The following is a 21,122-nucleotide window of genomic DNA, read 5'->3' on the forward strand; positions in this document are numbered from 1 at the left end:
AGGACAAAACTTCAGGTTGCACTCTGCTGAAGGAGGAGTTATGTCCGGTGGGGATGATTGTGCATTGTAAGCCATTCCATTTTTTGCAATAAAGCTGAATGAATGAGAAAATACCTCCAGGAATCTGTGCATCCGTGTGTTCATTAAGAGAAGAAACAGATCTCGTTGTCGGTCTGGTCACCTGCTGCTGGTGAGCGCTATACAGTATCCACCCGGAGCAATGCCAACTCTGGTGGACATGGGGCTTGGATGATGGTGGCTGAGTTACCCATGTGGGTCTAAATGCTGGAATATGTTCCTGACACTCATCAGGGCTGAAGAAGCTACTCGGATAAGTAGCAAAATGTCTTCAATATTACAGAACAAGCTCTTATGAATCTTCTTTTCCTTTTTTATAATTTTTTTGGGACAGAGATACTCGAAGCATTTATTACTGAATTTCATGCCTTGCCTGGAGCTGAACTTTTAGTATCAGGATGTTTCTTTATACAGTCTAATTTCACTTGCACTCTCTGTGACTTTTCACTCATTCTGTGCCATATAATAATCAATAACACTCATGAATTTGATCGTCAATAATATCGATGCTACATTCATTCTGCTTACCCAACTGCTCTTTTTCTATTAACTACTCCAAGCGAAATGGTCATTAGCTATCAGTTACATTTTATGTGTCCCTTAAAGCAAAAGTTTGGAAGTGTAGAGTGGCAGTCAGCAGAATTTTAATTCAAGCCAATCCAAAGTCGCAGCCCAAATTAATAATGAAGGTAGCTCGATGCAGAAGAACCAAACCTTACATGAAACTTAAAGTACACCTGTACCTACACTATGGGCTTTAAAGTGCTTACAAATTCCTAACAAGCAGTAAAAAGAAGTAATTAGTTGTCAAAGATCCTCAAAAATCGCAACAAAGACTCTAAAGTTGGGTTTCAGTAGGTTTGTAGTAGCTTACAAACGCATGCTGAGGCTGCTAAAATTCTGCTTTCTTAGCTAAGATTTCACTGTGTCTGTTCTGAACTTTGAAGATGAATTTCTCCACAAGGCCTATAGCTACAGAAGTTAACAAGACTTGTTTTAGTGTATTTTCACTTATGGAGTCAAATTGGAGAAACACCCACCATATGTTTGTTATGTGTTCCCACTGCTTACCTAAAAAATATGTCTTACCTTTCTATTTGTTTGAAGCAGAATTGTACATAGGATACAACAGGCAGCTCATGGAGGTTAGAATAGATGCAGTGGGATCGCAAGTGTGGTGCGGGGGTTGCGGCCTGCACCCGGGTGACACCATTGGAGTGGGGAGACCAAAATGACTTACAGTGAAAATTCGGGCACTTGGTCAGGGACTGAGAGCCCAACAGTGTCAGGAGAGAGGAGGGGACCCAGCGGCATACGTCTTCCTGTCGGGTGACCGTCTCCTCCTCTCTCTGCCGGCGTCCATCACCAAGATGGCTACCGGCAGGCGTCAATAAGACGACCGTGCGTGCGCAATGACATCATCGTGTGCGGCAATGTCACGTGCTTGTGCGTTGATGTCACGGCAGGCTGCCACCCGGTCTCTGCTCCCGGTGTCACCCAGCCTTGGCATGCCCCTGAATAGATGGCAGTGTGCAGATGAACTGAGGGGCAGTTTTTGTTATTATTATACAATGCCTTGTGATATTTAACCCCTCTAGTTTACAAGTGATAATTAAATCTGCCAGCACAGTACAGACAGGGTTAATTATATCAAGCAAGCAAAACTTCCCCCTGCCCCCTCAATCAGTGGGAACTAAGCAGGGTTTTTCACAGAGTTTCCTGGAAAGGGGCATCTAAAAAGTTGCAATTTTATATATTTTTTAACAGTATGTTATGTAAATGGGAACACATAACAATAATAAAGTGTTATCCCGATTTGACTGCAAAAGTGGAAATACACTTTAAAGTGCTTTTACTGCTAGATCAGAATGTGCAAACATTCAGCATAGTCTGGGCACAGGTTCCCTTTAAGATGTCCATAGGCACGTGGTGGTTGTCTCCTCTGGATCATCATGCACTTATCATTATAAAAGCACACCAAGTAATATTTGAAGCTAAGCTCTTCACATTATATAGAACCAGTGGAATTCTCAGACAAATAGCAAACCTTTTTGTAAAAAAGGGCAGGAAAGGGAGGGGGGGGGGGGGGGCCAGTGCGACGAGCGAGCCAAAGTATATGCGCTTTAAGTTATCGAAGAGAGATGTCTGTGAAGGTTCTCCTTCATCCAGGTCATGGTATATCTGTAACAAATAAATCAAGGCCACTGGACTTGTGGTATTTTTCTTGAATACATATTGCTGGTCATCCCACTAGCTTTCTCAGTTCTGAATTGAGAAATCTGGTCGGATGACCAGCAAAACGTCTTCAAGAAAAACACAGCAAGTCCAGTTGCCTTGATTTATTTCTTACAGATTTATCAAAGAGAACAGTTTATCAACTTATCACATTGAAAGGTGTGTGGGCACCATATAGTCAACCTGACCTTGTTTAAAATATATCTGTGGTACAAATGGCTCTATAGTACAGGCATCCTGTAATTCCTGTCTTCATACTCTGTAAGAACACCTCAATAATCAGCCTGGCAATGCAGGCCAATATGAAGAAGAAAAAAGAGCAGAGTGCCTCCCCAGAAGTGAGAGAAAGATACTTTGTTCAGGAGTAAAAGAGGGCTATTTATATAGAACTATGAGCTGTCACTTTTGTAATGCCTCCAAATTATGTCAGGGTAGAAGACCTCTTTAAAAATGACTTTTTATATCACAAAGTCTCAGGTTTAAGGACATAGTTTGCCTGATGTACCTGCTGTCAGCAGAATGAGATATGACTCCCCATATGACACTCTATCTCACATAGTTTGGATCTGATTGAGTTTTTCCATGTAACTCAGAGCAAGAGAGATAATTGTGCAGCAGCCAAAATTTCAAAGAAAGGCCAGCCTACTAAAACGGTCTAATACCTGGTAAGCATATGAATGAATCCTCTTGCTTTCACCAGGCATAGACTGCAATGATCTGAACGAAAGCCAGCCCAACGAGGGGCAAGGATCAATATCCTTATTTTAATTGTAGAAGAGCAACGAGAAATGTGCAACACTGCAACTTAGCTGTACAGTGAAGATGTGCACATGAATTCCACATATGCTGTGCAGTTCTGGAGGCAGAAATTTTGGGAGCCCCAGTGAATTGGGATGAATATTGGTCATATTCACCATGCAGGGCCAGTGCATAACAATACCAGTTATTACATCGAACGTAATTGAGTAAAATATTACTTTTCACTCCAGGATTTGACTCTGAGTGCAGTTTCTCCCTAGTATCAGGAATTTTAGGAAATCAGGCTGAGCATCTGATTCCACTACATCAGTGATGTGCAGCCCCGCCCCAGCCCACCGAAGCCCCACCCCTCAACCCAGTCACCAAGCTAGTGTGAGGGAGGGAGAAGGAAGGGAAGAGACAGGGAGGAGCCTCCCTGTCCCTCACTTGCTTGTCACTGGTGAGGCATTGAGACCGATGTCCTCAGTGGGGTTTTTTTCTCGTTTTTTTTTTGATTGGACAGCTTGGACCCACGGCTGTTGCTTTTGGCCCAAACTATCCACAGAGCTCAAGCCTCTAACACAGAGTAGAGACTGTTGCAGCTCTTGCCTCACTAAGTTAGGTTACTCAAGCAGTGGGGAAGCCCACTACTGTGTAACCTAACTTAGCTGTCAAAAGTCGGATGCTGCACCGTCTGTAATTAACAGGCAGCGCTCCATCCATGACAGGTTACACAGCGGGGAGGCTTTCCCTGCTGTGTAACCTGTTACAAGCCTATCTGAATAGAGAAAAAGCTGTCAGCTTCAGGCTTGAAGCTGACAGCTTTTTCCTCCATAATGCTAGGTGAGCTTTTGCTTCATCTGCCTCCCTGACCGCACGTCCCTGCACTATATAGATAAGAAAATTGGGATCCTGAGACACAGTACACAGGTACCTCAAATTCCACCAAGGTTTGGTTGCAGAAGCCCTGGAAAAATGTCTACAGTGCCCATCACAGTCACTTGACTTGAACCCCATAGAAAATCCCTGGTGGGATTTGGAGAAGGCGGTTGCAGCACGCAAACCGGAGAATGTTATTGAACTGGAGGCCATTACTCATGAGGTATAGGCTAAGCTTCCTGAGGAACGCTGCCAGAAGCTGGTGTCTGGCTATGCATCTTGTTTGCAGCAAGTCATAACAGCAAAGGGTGCTCTACTAAGTACTAAAGATGCTTGCCATAAAGAGGATGAATCATTTTGAGAGTGCAAAAGCAATTAAAAGTTGCATTTTCAGTTGAATTTGGGGAAACCACTTGAAACATTCCTTGTGTTGACCTATTTCAATTGCTTTTATTTGATTTGTTCATTGCAAACAGCAGAAAGTCTGTGCATTTTGCCAATAAACCTGATTTGCATTGGGGGTTAATTAATTTTTATTACAACTGTACCTCAAACCCAACTTGTTTTTACCTTTTTTTCCCTCCCTTGTTGCAACTCAGTGCTGCTGATCTCCTTCATTCTCTTTGCGGCTGTTTTCCTGTCTACTGTACATGCACTCCAGTAGTAGAAGCATGTCATTTCTCAGGTTTCTTAATAGTGACAACAGTTTACCATGGGTGTCAACAGGCACTTGGATGATAGTAACCATCGGAAGCCCCGTTATGGGTGACAATACTGGAGAACAATTGGGAGAGGTGAAAAGAGCGTTGTCACAGGGAGTGCCTGAAGAAGAACCTTCTTGGCAGGATCACCAGGCATTATTTTAATTAAAGCTGCAGATTTCAAAAGTTTGAAAATGACTTATGAAATTACATTATCATGCCAAAGCTTTTATGAGATTTTAGTTATTTGACTTAGATTTACTTTATTAGGTTGGAAGGAAACAATTTGTGACAGACAAGACAAGGTCTCTTGCTAAAATAATTGGTGTACAAGCTAAAAATAAAGTGAAAGAAATAAAATGAAGCTGGTGTACCACCAAATCCTCCTCGGAACAGCAGAATTAGGGATAAAGATGTGTGAGATAGGTAAGGTAGAAAAAAGTGCTTCCTCAGAGGCCTCATTTATTTAAAACTATTTTACAAAATAATACAAATGATTATTTAAAGTTTATGTTTAGCCAAAAGTTTTTTAGTTTTAGTGGGGAAGGGTTATAACTAGGGGTTAAACAGCTTTTTCTTTTTCTTTTCTATAATACTGATCTGCAAGGGTTGTTCAGGCTATTCCGGTTATAGGATAACAAAGTTCTGTCCCTGTATCTCAAATGTGCTCCTGCGTTGTCACCTTGTCACATGGGCTTCTGATGCAGACTATGAGTGGCTCCTTCGATGCATATTAAACAGCCATGGTCCATGGTTGTCACCTTCAGGAAACCCTTCCTGAGAAAAGCCATGCAGCCATTCCTGGAGTGTATGTAGTCAGGAAGTGACTGCAAAGAGGCTGCCAGAGATCAGCAGCACCAAGACACAAGAAAGGATGAAAATTAGGTAAAAACAAGTATTTTGCTTATTAAACAATGGGAATTCTTAGGTGTCAACTTAGGGTTGCCATATACTATACCATTTTGTAAATTGTGGTTGAATTTGACCAACAATATAAATGTCGATATGGAAATTTTATATTTAAATAGTGATTACCTTTCTCTAGGCCTGAAACCCAAAGGTTGCAAAAATAATTTTCCTCCCCTCTGGCGGATTTAGTCATTGTACTTTTTTCCTGCATCTGTTTGCTGAGTTTTGCTGATATTTTTGCAGTCAGACAGAGCATCTCCAAAACAGAAATAAGATACACCATCAAAAAAAATACATTTTGTTTCCATTGCACAATGGACAGAAAAATGTAAAAAAATTAATAAATAAAAAAAATATGAGATGATTTTCAGATTTTCAGCTCAGCACCCACCTTTCAGAATGCATATTGAAGTGCTTTGTAAAATTGATGAGTCAGCCGCGGACACATTGACAAATCTGCAGACAGAAATGGAACACTTAAAGGAAAATCGCTGGCTTTTTCGGGAAGAGATCTGCTCTGAAGGGAGGGAAAAGATGGAGAATAATAAATTCATCAAACTGAAAATCCACGGGCCAGCGGAGCGCTCAGGTTTCAATGCATGGCAAATGGAAATAGAGCTCCCATTACTGTCGAGAGCCACAGACACGGCTGCCTAATCGTTTGGTCATGCTTGAGAGACAGTAAGTCATCACCGTCCCCATGACATGGTGAGAACAGGGTGGCAGGCCTTGTCGCAAGGAGAAATTGTTTATTTAACATCCACAGACCCTTCTGGCTCTGAATCCGACAAATCGGAGGGAAAATGTAATTTTTTTTAACTCTTAGCGCTTCTTGAGGATTAAACATTTGAACTCGTGTCATGTTGCGGCGTGACCTAATTCCATTAATCCTTGATTAATTAGAGAAATAAACTATACTGGTGACCACTGTGTATTAATATAGAAGGGTGTGGACATTGCTAAAGGGCAAACCCTCTGCAGAGCTGTCATCTCCAATGCTTAACTAGTTCTTGTCCTTAACCTGAACCTGCACGGTCACGGAATCGCACACCACTGCTGATTGTGCTGGCGGTGCCAATATTTATAATGGCACCCTAGTTGCGCCAGACAGATTGTGCGATATCCTGCTGCGATTCCGTCCGTTCAATCGTGCACAATCCCGTTTGAAAAAACTGTGTGTAGCGTGTCGCAAAAAAGGTACATGTACCTTTTTTCTGCGATTGCTGCACGGATGTATCAATGGGGCCGCGTGGTAAACGCTGAGTGCAACCGCACATGAACACGCAGTCACGGGATGTGCGTCCCAGGATCGCCCAAATGTGTGCACCAGCCTAACACTAATCCTCATTGTAACCCTCACACTAACCTTCCCTGCAATTTAAAGTAGAACTGAAGCCACGTTTTTTTTTTCTTTAGTTTTGGATAGAGTATGTAGTTACTAGAATATCTAGTTGCTATCTGTGTCTCATTGGGGAGATTTCCCCTCACTTCCTGTCAGGTAGCCAAAACAGGAAGTGAGAAGAAAGCACTCCAAAGTGAGGAAAAATTCATGGCGGTCAGCAATGTCCTCATTGGAACATTTTCCATTTATTCCTGTTCAGAGGCCAACCCACATTTTGGGATATTCTTTTACTTTCACTGATAATTGTCATCAAGACAACTAAAGAGGGTGAATCTCCCTAACAGTGATACAGACAGCAATGCAAATCTGACAGAGGTTCTAATCCTTCTCCAATATCCAAAACTAGAAAAACGTGTAGGCTTCAATTGCACTTTGACAATAACTCTCCCTGTAACTGTGACCCCACACTGACCCTTCTTGTAAACCTAATGCTAACCCTTCCTGCAACCTAAATTCTCCATATACCCCTAACATTGACACTCTCTGTAAGCTTGTCATACGCGTCGAAATTTGGTGGAACGATTGAACTTTCAATACCATTTTTTTGTTGGCATTACAAAGACATAAAATGGATGTTTTGATTTATGGGAAGGAGATGGGATTGTGATTGCCCCAATCAACCCTGGCAAAAAACCCTAATCGCTTTTAATGACTCTCTTGAAGCTGTCAATTTATTGCCCAATTTCAACTTCACAATCAAACTCTAGTAGTCCATTGAACCCGTGGCTGGCAGATTGCTTAATTTCTGATTTACTTGCCATCCTGTTTGCCATTTGTGGTGGATGGAAACTGAGCATTTAATCTGCCTTTTTTCCAATTAGATTTTAGCTTTTTCTCATCTAAGCTACAGTAGGTAAGTACGCTTTTGTGTAAACTGAGCCCCCTAACCTCTTTAACAACCTGATAGACGTCTGTTGAGCCTATGTTTTTGTCTACTTCTTACCTGCATGACCTTGCACACCGCTTCCCAGCTCTTCGCAGTGCTTATAGTAAACCTGTCACAGAAGAATATGGGGCTGCCATTGCTGATCTGCTTCTGAAGGAGCATTCTGTCTGTCTGTTACACTAGCCCACTCAATGCTTTCTAAGTCAGTGACTTGGAACAAGTATGCAATACAAAAACGTCTGGGATGAGTCAAAAGTCCTTATCTACTTACGTGTTCTATGCCAGTGAGTCTTAGAATTGAAGCAAGAGGGTCAGCATGACAACCTAGCAATGTTAGGTAATGTAAATCTACATGTTTCACTCATGACAGGTTTACTTATAGCACACCATATTACAGTGCCCCATGGGTGTTTACATCCCTCTTAATTTTGGAGTTCTGTTATTTTACATTGTTATGCACTCTTTGGAGCAGGAAATCAATGTGTCAGGTCTGGCAAAAGGCAGAGCAGCAGCTATTAGTCCTCACATGACCTCTAACCCCTGACACCGGAGCTTAAGTGTTATACTCACAGAAAGGAAATACATCAAAATATTGGAGCAAAACTAAAGTGAATTTTCAGCCAATACCTTTTTACATTTTCTGGCAAATTGTTAAACCCCTGTTGAATTTATACCACATTCTGAGGCTCCACTAGAGAGTAGACGTGCGATTCGTTTAGTCCTGAATCAGAATTCGGATGAATTTTCTGAAATTCGGACGCATCCAAATATCCGAATCCCAATGCATCCGAATGTGTCCGAATCCGAATTTCCGTTTCCGAATTTTAGATCCCGTTCGAATTTCGTTCAAAAATGAAACTGAATCGGACATGTGACTTTTCTGGCTAATCAGATCTGTTTTTCGGTTTAATGCATCCGAATGGCTCTGAGCACAAATTTTTATATATGGGAGCCATATACAGTATATACATATAATACTAAAGCTGAGGCTCCTGGACCCGAATGGGATTCGAATTTCAAATTCAGGAGCTCCCGAATGCCATTCGGGTCTGGGTGCCTCAGCTTTAGTATTATATGTATATCCCCGTCGTCGAATTCGAAACCCGAACCAAATTGAATTTCGGATCCCAATTCCAAAATAACGAAATATCCAAACCAAACCAAACCAAACCAAACCAAATTATTATGCAGCTTTCATGTCTATTAGATAGATTTCTCCTTAGTTTCTGTCCTGGTTACAACAGTTTCACCAGAGGTGAAGGGAAATCCCTAACAGCAACACAGACAGTAACAAACAAAAAAAGCTTTTGCCGAGAAGGGGAAAGCTTGAACCCTGGCAGAGTTGTATTGCTGTCTGTGTCTTTTTTGCATAGTTTCCCTTACTTCCTGGTGAAACCATTGTTACTGCAATAGTAATGCAAAATCTCTTGACTGGGGTATTTCAGAGACAGCCTATTTCTTCTCACAGTCCATTGCTGGATCCCAACTCCTCGCCAATCTACACCATCCAACATAATACACTTAGACCCAAGGTGTAGATAAATTGGCTACAGCAGCCTTTCTTTTATTAAATACCAAAAATATATAAATAACAATGAACAATAACACAGGTACTCTAGGTACTTGAAGGCATCGCAATAACCAAACCCGAAAACCTTTTGTCTGCAGCATCAGTCACCTTCATTAGGCCTCCAGTCAAAATACACTGCCTCGGGGACAATATCTGCTGACCACAGACACGTAACCGTCAATATTACATGGTCACAACCACCATACCACCTAGAGGACACCTTGGGTAGATTCTTGACTTTTTGCCAATAAAAACCAGCGGAAAACCAACTTTAAGGACCCCAAGTTGCCAACCTTCTACCACAATGAGCAACAGATAATCCGAAGGTGAACCATAGGTTGGTTGGGTGTCAGGGAAGCTCTCGCATCTTCAGAAGCTCTGCAACTGGATTTTTCTTTCACCTCTTCATGGACCATCCCATGGGAGCCCCTACCAAAGGAACATTCCCACTCAATCAGGTAAGTAACCACCCCTTCTGAACTGTGCTTGAACGTGTTAGTTTAACCCTTTGTGGCCTAGCTCCCCTTCTCACCCTGTCATGCAGGGTCATGTCTCTGCTTTTTTTGCTCCAGGTCTGTCTTTAATACAGCCCCGCATAGCAGAAACCTAGTAGAACTCTAATGCTTCCCCACTCTATCCAGAAAAAAAAAAGTTTTGGCTGGACTTGCTTTAATGCTTACTTGTGATAGGTTTTCTTTGAGTTCTGGGCCTAGTGGAACTGTTGTCTCAGGAGCACTGAATATAAAATCCCGCACACAAAACACCAAGAGCAGCACAACACAACTGTATTAATTTCATGCTTACAGTGTATCAATCATCGCATCAGTCACAGTTCTGCCCAAAACAATTTGATATCTCGCTTCTAAAAAGTCAATGAGTGTACAAATCTGTGGCCAAACGGGATCAGTTACCTGCAATGCTAGCCAGGAGAGAAGGAGGGAGGTTTAGTGTGGCTTTGTGTTATTGTAACCGTATATACAGTTTTTCATCTCAAACTCATTAGCTTCATGTGTTTTAATCAATACAGATTCTTAACAACTCAATTTCTAAAGATTTGACAGTTGATAATCTCTCTGGTGTGAAAAAAATCATGTAGCCTAGAATGAACCATTTTGCCAGGTAATAATTGTCTCTTTTATGATTGTTCGACATTTGGTAGCCATACATGGGAAAACAAGAACGGATCTGATGGTGAGGTCTTGATAGATTGTATCCTGCATTGCATCGTGCTGCCTTCCTATGTTTTATGCCATGTAAGGTAACATAGTTTGTATTTGCAACATTTCTGTTGTCTTTTTTTAAACCTGCTGGGTGTGTCCACCAACATGTGTGTATTTGTGGTATTGTGATGTTACTTTTGATGTCCTCAGTAATGAAATTATTTTCTTGTCTGGTGGCATAGCTAGGTTGAACCAGTTGATAAGTGGCAGACATGGTCATGAAAGGCCCCCCTATTCATTTACTGCTCTAGCACAAACTTTAATTTACTAGATACCCTGTTTCCCCGAAAATAAGACCTACCCCGAAAATAAGACCTAGAGTGTTTTTTTGAGCCAAAAAAAATATAAGACAGTGTCATATTTTTGGGGAAACACGGTAGTATAAATGGACCCTTAAGATCCCAGTAGTAGTAGCTGCACAGTTTGTACAAATGGTGGGTCTGATCTGGCCTTTGTGTGGACTGACCTAATCAGTTAACTGGCAGAGGTCCAAAGAACCAGTTACCATGTTTTTTTAGTCTAAAACTTCTACTGCATTCCTCATTCCCCATCTTAAATGCTAAATGTATAGTTCAGTAAAATCTGGGCACCCATGTTATTTACTGGAGCAGTGCATTGTAGGGCTTCTCAGCTTGGAGTGGTACCTAGCAAGGTGAAATATACGCATGTCTATTCACTATATTTCCGCATTTGGTAGACGCTGGAGAGTTAAATTGCATAAAAGGTGTTATATCTTTTGGGGACCCTTATTAGTGAGATATCTGTCCATGTGTTTCTGGGTCTGTACCTGCTGTGGCTATTATGAGGGGGTTCTCACTCTATCTGCAGACTTTTTAGTTTATTGTAAACTATGGATAATGTTACAAAAGTAATTGCAACATGCACAAATGGAACACTCAAAGATGGAGGAGAACAAAGTTGAAAATTATAGCAGGGAGATCTCGTTGTTGTATATCCAAGACATATAAGTAGTTGAACCCACCTTAAAAGAGAACTATGGGGTAAAATGTTTATCTCATAGTTCTCTTAAGGGTCACGGGAGGACATATACCCTGTTTCCCCGAAAATAAGACCTACCCCGAAAATAAGACCTAGTACTACTTTTGGGAATTGCTAAAATATAAGACCTACCCTGAAAATAAGACCTAGTTGTGACCATTCCCATGGCCGGTGGTGGCATAAGGGGGAACTTGAAGAGCCGCAGGAGAGAATCGGCGGTGCCAACGAAGCCAGTGCTAGAGGAAGCGAGGCGGCACCGGAGGGAGCAGAGCCGCATAAGCCGATGCCTCCTCTATAGCGCCGGCTTCCTCACAGGCGGAGTGATACCAAATACACTCGCCTGTGAGGAATCGATAGTGAAAGTGCGCTTTGCTCATTCTGCCCAGCAATTGGTTAGCAAATTGCTCTTGGAAAGGTACGGCACCCCTGATCACCATATTTTTCTATATGAATACATGTAGACTTTTCTACATAAGTGTGGATTGTTGTGCATTAAAAAAAATTAAAATAAGACCTACCCCGAAAATAAGACCTCGTGTGTTTTTTTGCAGCCCCAAAAGATATAAGCCAGTGTCTTATTTTCGGGGGAAACACGGTAGTAACGTCCTCCCGTGACCCAAAGCTCAGTATATAGCGAGCTGCAGCTCGCTATATACTGAGAGCCCCGCAGCCGGTGTTCTATCAAAATTTGTGACTACATTGGAATGTGTGACGGTGACGCTAGAGAAGCTCTTCTTTAAAGCATAACTTCTTATTTAAAGCAGAATTCTTATGAGAAGGTATGTGGTTACATACATGTATCTAATATGTGTAAGAAGTAACTTTTATTTACGATCACTATTAGACCCAAGGCTGTTTCCCACAAGGCCAACCGAGGTCTGGCTTCAGGGCAGCGGGGAGTAGAGGGGCAGCAGGGGTGTGGAATTCCTATCTCCTGATGCCCGAGACATGCAGTTCCGTGCGCCGGGCGAATAGTTGTTTCTACATTTAGCCCTGCTTTGGGCAAGCAGGGCTAAATGTGCCGCTTGTTTTGTACAAGTGATCTCGGCGATGTTGTCGAGATCACTTGTGTGTAAGCTCCTTTATGTTCACTCCCACCAGATGATAATTTAATAGCCATGAAAAGAATCACAAATATTGATTTAATAAAGTAGACCAGAACTTATAAAGTGAATATTTGTATCCTATAGGCAACATCTAGAAATATTAATTGTGCCTTCCAAACAAAAAAAGTAATGCACTTCCTTTACCTAGGCACTCCTGCACCTTGAGCATCATAGCTTTATATGTGTAGTGTGAGATCTTCTAAGGCACTGCTGCCTCTGCTAGTTTCTTGAGATTTGTTGATGTGAGTACTGTGCTGCAGACCAATGAAATAACAGGCCCCGGGAGTATCTTGCTAAATCAAAGGTGTTTTCAAGATTTCCAAATCATGGCAAACATAATAGCAAGATTGCAGTTAAATCCTCTCCAAGTTTCACACCAATTGGTGCTTATTCATCAGGCTTTTTATTTGCATCTACTGTATGTTGTGGGTTTGGAAAAGCAAAGGCTGCCAGGACGTGGTGCTTTTTGGATGGGGCATGGTTTCCCTGGCAGCAGCAGAGTTAACTATTGATCAAAAAACTGTGTTGCATTCATTTCTCCTTTCTGGAGAGGAAGCTGCTCTGTAGGAGCTGCAGTGCAAGGATCTGCCTGCTTTTGCTTCATTCATTCTGTCGATCTGAGCTACCTCCAGCTCTCCTGCTTCTTCTTGCATACTACTCCAGCAGTTATAAGAACACCAGTTATCGTGGGGCAGTTCTGGCATGGAGAAGCAAAGCCCTGCTTCTACCAAGATGGCCAATTCCAAACAGAGACACAGTGTGGAATAAGGTATGGAAGGTCAGTTTTGGGGAAAACATCAGCTGTAGAGTAACTGCTGCTGACCAACCCTTTGTTCTTCTCTTTTCCTTTTGGGCATAGCTTCCACAGTTCAGGTTCCCATTAAGGGAAAACATTTAATTCAATAAAAAAAATAACTTTAATATTTTGCACCCATGAGGATTCCTCTTTCATATCAACTTTTTTTCTGTTGCTAGAGCTCACGTGTATTTGAACTACAGAGCTACTCGTTTCTTTGCAAAAACCTAGCCAAACCTTGTCTTAAGATGATGCCCACTTCAACCTCCCTCACTAGGGAATTGTTTTATGATGGTGCCAAACAATTAACCACTTCTTCATAAACACGACCTTTTACTGCTTGGAAACCTTGGCCAATTTCCTCCAAACTGTTCTGGGGAAAAAAAATTCCAGTATAAAAAGAGCATAGTTTTCACCACAGTAATTATTTGTGGTTTGTTCTTATCTATTGTCTTTGTAGTCTGGCTTTAATTAACCCCGTGGCTGCTGTAGGCACCCCAGCCGCTTTGCAGAGAAGGTTGCTGGCGGGCCTCTGGAGGATTAATCAGCTGTATTTATTTGGAGATCTCCAGATAACGCACAGTGTCAGATCTATGTTGCTATTTTCTGCTTTTAATTCCAGCCTAGCATAGAATTAAAACACGCATTGTGGAAGGAAACCCATTGCAAGCGCTGGGGGAAATTTATGGTCCTATTAGAGTCATATTGGGCCTTTGTTTATGAAATGTATTTTTCTTGATTTGAGGTTTGAGTTGGTTTGATAATGAGGCTTGGAAGATTCATAGCCCCCTTTTTGCAGCTTAATTTAGGCTCTATATCAAATATGTAAAATAGCTCCGGCCTCTGTGTATAATACATTTAAACCATGGAAATGTGCAAGTGTCATTTTCGCTGTTTTTATTTTCTATTTTTTTTTTATTATTTAATGAAAGGCCAGATTTGGCTGAGAGTGACTCGCTAAAAGTAGTGGCTCCCCAAAGGCCATAACCCAAGCATAACCCAAGACTTGATTTTGTAGGCAAGTAGAGTTTATTGAATTGTTTAGCCCAGGCTTTTTTTTTTACTGTGCACAGCAAACTTCTTTTCTGGGAAGCACAAGTCTATAGAAGAAAATAATAGCAGGCTTGAACTGTACACAGCAAGTCCACAGTTTCTAGATTACAACTAGCAGATGCCTTCCCTTTCAACTGTTGCCATAAATTTGGTATGGAGAAAAGTGACTTTGTGCATGACATTCTTCATTACGTTATTGCTATTATATTACATTATAGTCCTAATATAGTATCATTTATACTTCCTGGTCGATACCTATGGTCATGGCCAGCAGAGAGATGTGTGTGCAAAAAGTGGTAATTAAAGTGTATCTAATGCCAATTATTTTAAAGTTTTTGATAGCGTAGGGCAGCTTTAGAACCTCTGTCAAGTTTTTATTGTTGTCTGTGTCTCCCTCTCTATTTGTCCAGCTGACCACTGTCACTGGGGCTGAAAGTTAAGGGAAAATCACACATTTTTGGTTGTTACCAGAACAGGAAAATCTCCCAATTGGAACACTTGCTCTGTTGACAATTGTCTAAAAGCACTTTCATTCACTTTGCAGAGATTTCCCCTTACTTCCAGTTGTGCCTATAGTGCAGGAATCAAAAAACAAGTCTAAATGTCAGCAATGCGACTCAGATAGCAAAAACTGACAGGGGTTGTACCATTCACAACTCAATCAAAACAAAGAAAAAACATTTTGTCAAAATAGTCTTGCGCTACATAGTTGTTGGTAGACCTGAAGAATATTTTTACGTTAACAGTGGGGACCAATTTGCTCAACCACCTTCACCTTCAACCCCTACAGAACTGGGCAGCTTGAAAATTATTATGATTCCCTTTATATATAATTCATGCAAGTGCCCCATGTTTTAAAAAACTAAATAATAATTATAAGTTAAATGCTAGTAAATGTTAATGGATGCATGTGCAGTAACATACAAAAACATTCGTTTTTGGGTTTACATATACTTCAAGGTAAACCATTCCTGATGTTTCACTGCCTAAACTGGGCACAATAATAAAATGCAGGCTTATTCAACATACTGCAAATATAGGCAGCTCTAGACTGAACCCTCTGTTCTCCTGTGCTTCTATTGGTCATCAATAAAATACATGTTCCCAAAGACCTATAGAGACATTGTGGAAGGGGTGGGCTGATAATTACTTTTTCCAGCTTGAGTCAGAGTTTATGTGGATGAACACCCGGGGTTTCAGGGCTCCCAGTTGGCAAGGAAGAAAAGTGCAGATTTGTGTAGGCACCTCCATGTGCTTTAATTTCATTTATACTACTAGTATGCCAGCCCAATGCTATATGCCTGACTTTGTACTGCCTTTTAATGCTGGGATATGTTCGTGACACTCATTAGACCTGATGAAGTCACTTGGATGAATGGTAAAGTGTCTTCAACAGTACAAAGCAAGTCCAGTTAAATGTGACTAACTACTACTAGCCATGACAGGTTTAGTACAAGTGTGCATGTTATGTATCTTTGGCAATATATTCTAAATAGTTAAAAGAGTTGAAAATATGGCAAAAGGCGTAAGCTTTGTTTTGATGCCAATAACTGCACATAGGTATGACCGGCCATAACTGTCAACTGACCATTTGGTCTGATGGTTTAAAGTTCTGAAAGGAAAGCCTTTAGTAGGGGAACATGTGTTGGTAAATATCATGTGGGAGGGAGGTTCTGGATTCAAAAAAAATGTTCACGGTGTAATGGTGGGTCCATATTGTGGAGCATAATAGCTCTGACTAGGCAGCTCTCTAACACAATGAGCCTCAAAAGCACATTGATTAGGGCTCGTGCACACCAGCCCTGTTGGGCTGTTTTGGACAACGTTGCCCAAGGCAGTTCCAATTCAGAGTCAAGGCAAAAAAGCCTTGCTTTCATATAGGTCCTGTAAACATCAATAAACTGCATGGGTGGGTTGCGTTAACATGATGCAGACATACATTGTATCACAGCATGTGCCACAATGGGCTGCCACACATAAAGTCACATGAAGTGTAATTGAAATAGTTTTTAAAAAGCAAGCACTTCAATGCGCTACAACAAAATATTGCAGTACGAGTGCCGAAAGCACACAAGCATGCTCGCTATGTGCAGAACCATTAAACAATGGAAGGTGTAAAGAACATAAGTGTGCCACACCAAAGCTATGGGAATCCAAGTATATTTCCTTCATCATAGAAGTTCAAAGATAAAACAGACAACATGCCAAAGCATTTCTGGAGCTACATGGTTCCCCCTTCATCAGGATTGAAATTGCTGGTTTTAGTTGAACTCTTAGGATGGGTTGACACCACAAAGTGTGCGTCAGTGCATGTCAATGGATGTGCTCTGCAGTACGTCTGTGTGTACATGTGCTGTGATGTGTTGTTATACCTGTTGCAGTGCATTTTTCACTTGTTATACAACAACTGCCTCATTTTATCATAATATGCAAAAATGCAGTGCGTTGGTGTGACAAGGCCCTATACGAAGCAAGGCTTTTAGTCTTGTCTGTATTTCGAGTGTGTTGGGCAATGCTAAACACAGCCCAACGGAGCTGGTGTGGACGAGTACCTAGCGGTCAATAAGAGGTTAAATAAACTATAGAGTAAATTGGCTCCACTAATCCAAAAGCATGCTTAAGCAGATGGTTGAGTGCCTCATTGCGCTTTCCAGTTTAAATTTTCATTACTGTTTCTAAAAGAGATTGATTAAAAAAGTCACTTCTTGGCCTCCTTGTTCAGATCACAAATGGGGAAATGGTAGATTTCCCAGTGACATTCAGTGGAGACTTCTGTTAGTCTGATGCAGTTATATACACAATCAAACTTTGAAAGTCCTAATGACACAGTGGAGTTTATTGATACAGAGAGCAGAATGCGGGCATTCAGAATATTCATAGGCTTTACATACTTTTGAAGCATTAATACAACAGAGATGACTGCTCAGACAAGCTCTAAAAATACAGATGTACCAGTCCTTCTGGCACTTGTCAATGTTTCCGGACTGGCAGTCTAGGCTAGTTTTATAGGTTTGTCAAAATATGATAAGGCAGCTTACTTTTTTGCAGGAAGAGAGAAGTAGAGTTTTGAAGATCCAGTATCCTTTACAGCAGTTCTGGTAGCTCATTGCAGAGAGTAAATTGTGAAAGTGTCTGTAAACCCAAATTCACATTAACCATTTCATATTTCCATATACAGTAAAGTCCTCATTATCCGGCATCCACAGGGATTGGTAGATTCTGGATAAATGTAGTTTTTGGTTGCTTAAGAGTTACTGTTGAAAATAGGTCTAACTAATGCCATAACCCATACTATACCATATCATAACTGAGAGTTTATTGTAGTAATATAAAGTCTGCCATGAATTCTCTAAGGGTGCATGCACGCCAAAATCGGAAGGAAATCGCAAGTCAACGGAGGGTCTGTTGCGTTGCAATTGTAAATTCTGATTACCTTGGGATCCATTGCGTTGTGATCCGTTTTTCAGTGGATGCTAACGGAAGGGCACCAAAAAATAACTGGGTGTAAATGGGGCTAGGTCACACCGGAAATGTTACATAGTGCCCTTCCGTTAGCATCAGTTGAAAACCACATTGCAATGCAACGGATCGCAGCACAATGGATCTGGGGTGAATAGGCCCTCATTGCTCATTCTCTTTCAGTAAGCATATGCTTCCTGGTGATCCCGCCAGCAGCCTCAGTTTCCTGGTTTGACAAGACAATAAAAACCATAGGGTAATTCCTGGTTTTTGGTTGTCATGCTATTCAGTGCGTTCCCCGAAGGTCACACCAATGTATGGCATCCTGATCACTATAGCGTTCAGGCTTTGATTACACAGCAGCCATGCCTTCTGCCCCAACCCTAGATGTGGCTTGACAGCGGCTGTCACTGAGCATCTTTTTCTGTCTCCACCCCCATCGCATAGAGCTGGTGTGAGAGAGGAGCACTAAACCTGACCACTGCAAAAAAAAAGTATGTGGAGGCCATTCTAAATAAATATGTAAACGACTACTGTGTAAGCAATGCTGCTCTGTTTTTATAGACATAACGTATATTAGGACTTGACATATACTTTAAATGAGATAATTACAATCCAGGTGCATCAAACAAAAGTTGTGCAAAGTCTTACGGTTCATTTTATTTAGAAAGCAGTCACATCTTGAGTAGAGAAACCGTTCCCCTGCCAACATAATCTAAAGAAGGATCCTTGCTCTTTATGTGGAAGCAGAGCTCCAACACACCCCCTGTGAATCAGAGCTAGAGCTCTCCAATCAGTTTGGAGCATAAGCTCTGCAGATTGTAGAGGTATAGGACTGACACAGTAGGGGTGTTTGGGACCTCTGCAGAGACCCCCTGCTTTCAAACAGAGAGTAAAGGACCAAATCCGCAGCATGCTGGCAGGGAACAGGCTTTTCTACTTGGACTGTGACTGCTTTAGAACGAAAAAGAACAGTAAGACATTGAGCTACTTTTGTTTTGATGTACTTTGGATGTATTTAGCTGATTTCAAAGGAAAGTTCAATTGGACTTTAATGTGAACTCCGTAACAAAAAACCCAGCAGATAAACTTCGTCCCCAAAGTCAGTTTAAATGTAAAATTAAGTTTTGCTGAGGTGCCCCTTTCCTTTTAAATTGGTTCTTATTTACACATCAGCAGCTAGTTTACTCTTGCCGATTTTGTCTAAATGACTACACAGACTGTGAACTTTACTTGCAAAACTGTTAATGTAGTCTCAATTAATGTGCTACCCTTCGTTCCCGCTTAGCGCCTCGCTGGAAGTTTATGGCGTAATTTGCAGTTCTTACTCATTTTCAGTACCATTAACATGACATCTTCACTAGTCCGGGCCAAAGGAAGGCCAGAGTTGAGGAGGAAGGTGACCTTCTGCTATCTGCTCTGGACCCCTTAATTTTTTAATACCGTTTTAATGCCACAAACGAAAACCAGCTGTATTGTGGAATTCCCAACGGTAAAATTAGTGCTGTTTAACAATGCAGTCCCTCGTGCTCAGACTCTACAAAAAACAGCTTGTTGTACTTAGTTAACCATGAGATGGTTTCCCAACTGTAGCCTAATTACAGTCTTCTTGCATGGATTCGTTGCCTTAACCCATACGGTACAATTTACAGTTAGCATCTTTGGAATTAAAAATCAATTTCTATGTGCTGTCTTTTTTATATTTTTATTTGATTTTTGTTTTGTTTTCAGTAATATAATGGTAAGTTGCCCAGCAGGACCATGATATGACGTTAAAATGTATGTAAGCTCAAATCTATTTTTCAATATATGGCATCATGTCCCTCTATAGACTATTTTTTAAAGTGGCCCTGTTCCTGCTATGTTTATGAGAAACTGTTCCCTGAAGTCTGCTAGGAAACGGACAGATCCACTTCTGGGAGTGTTGATCTCCTGGGTGGCAATACAAATGGCAAATGCACTCATCAATTTATAACTAGCTTTAAAGTAAGGTCGCATGGAAGGGCTTCACACAATACAAAAGTAAAAAGTTTGCCAGCACACTCACCAGCTAACCTGCAAAAAACAAAGTACATTGCCTGACTTTCAGGGCTTGTTCACAGCATGTCCGGATCATTTCCAGACCAGAACAGTAAGTTCTCGGACCAAAAAAGCATCTCAATGTATCCCTATGGTATTTCTGGGCTTTGATTGTCTCATTTTCTATGGTCTAGAATGCACTGGAAATGCATACAAACGCATGCAAACAAACGGGGATTTCACTGGACTGCAGCTGAAAGCCCATTTTAAGTTTAAAATAAAATTGCGGGGAAAAATGCAAAGCACCGCGTTCCAGATCTGGTCCAGAAAATGGCGTGAACCTGGCCTTAGGGTTAAAAACAGAGGTTTTAGTTGCACAATTTTTTCAAAATATGTGGAAGCCACACTGACTTGTCAAGGCCCCTCTTTGTAGCGTGGTCCTAACTCTAATCTATGAGAGCCTCCATCTTGGAGCACATAAAGCAAAGGATGAATTGGGTGCAAGTTCACCAGGAGGTAGCTCATTCCTCCTTAAAGGCACAGGGACCCACCAGAAGCCCAGCACATCACAATGGCAGCGGAAGCCCTCATTTTTAGTTCCCTTCAGAATCAGCTGGTCCCCTGAGCACTTGCCCTGATATCCAGTTTTAGGTAGGCTATTTTCCCTTGCATGGTCCTATGGAGCCACCTTTGTGTGTGCTATTAAGTTTTGTGTGTCTCCACAATCACACAGGCTCAGCAAGGCAAGCCAGTTCCCCAGCTCTCTTCCCCCTTCCTTCTCCAAGCTAGTAGATGGACAGCTGCTGGAGACTATGCTGTCCTTTGTGATCTTGTACTTAACAGGAAGTTCAGGGAAGCCAAGCTTACAGAGTTGGAGCTGTTTAGAAACATGATGACTGTAAGTGCTTGGGCAAAAATGTACCGAAATACTTTGCAATGTATATTTGTTTGATCTGGATTCATTATAATAATTATTGATAAAAAGTTTTTTATTTGTGTTTAATACTACTTTAAAAGAGAACTATGGGGCAACCTTTTTATCCCATAGTTTCCTTGAGGGTCAAGGGAGGAG

The sequence above is a fragment of the Nanorana parkeri genome, unplaced genomic scaffold (assembly GCF_000935625.1).
Source record: "Nanorana parkeri isolate BGI_ZX_2015 unplaced genomic scaffold, ASM93562v1 scaffold1, whole genome shotgun sequence".
In the NCBI taxonomy this organism is placed as follows: domain Eukaryota; kingdom Metazoa; phylum Chordata; class Amphibia; order Anura; family Dicroglossidae; genus Nanorana; species Nanorana parkeri.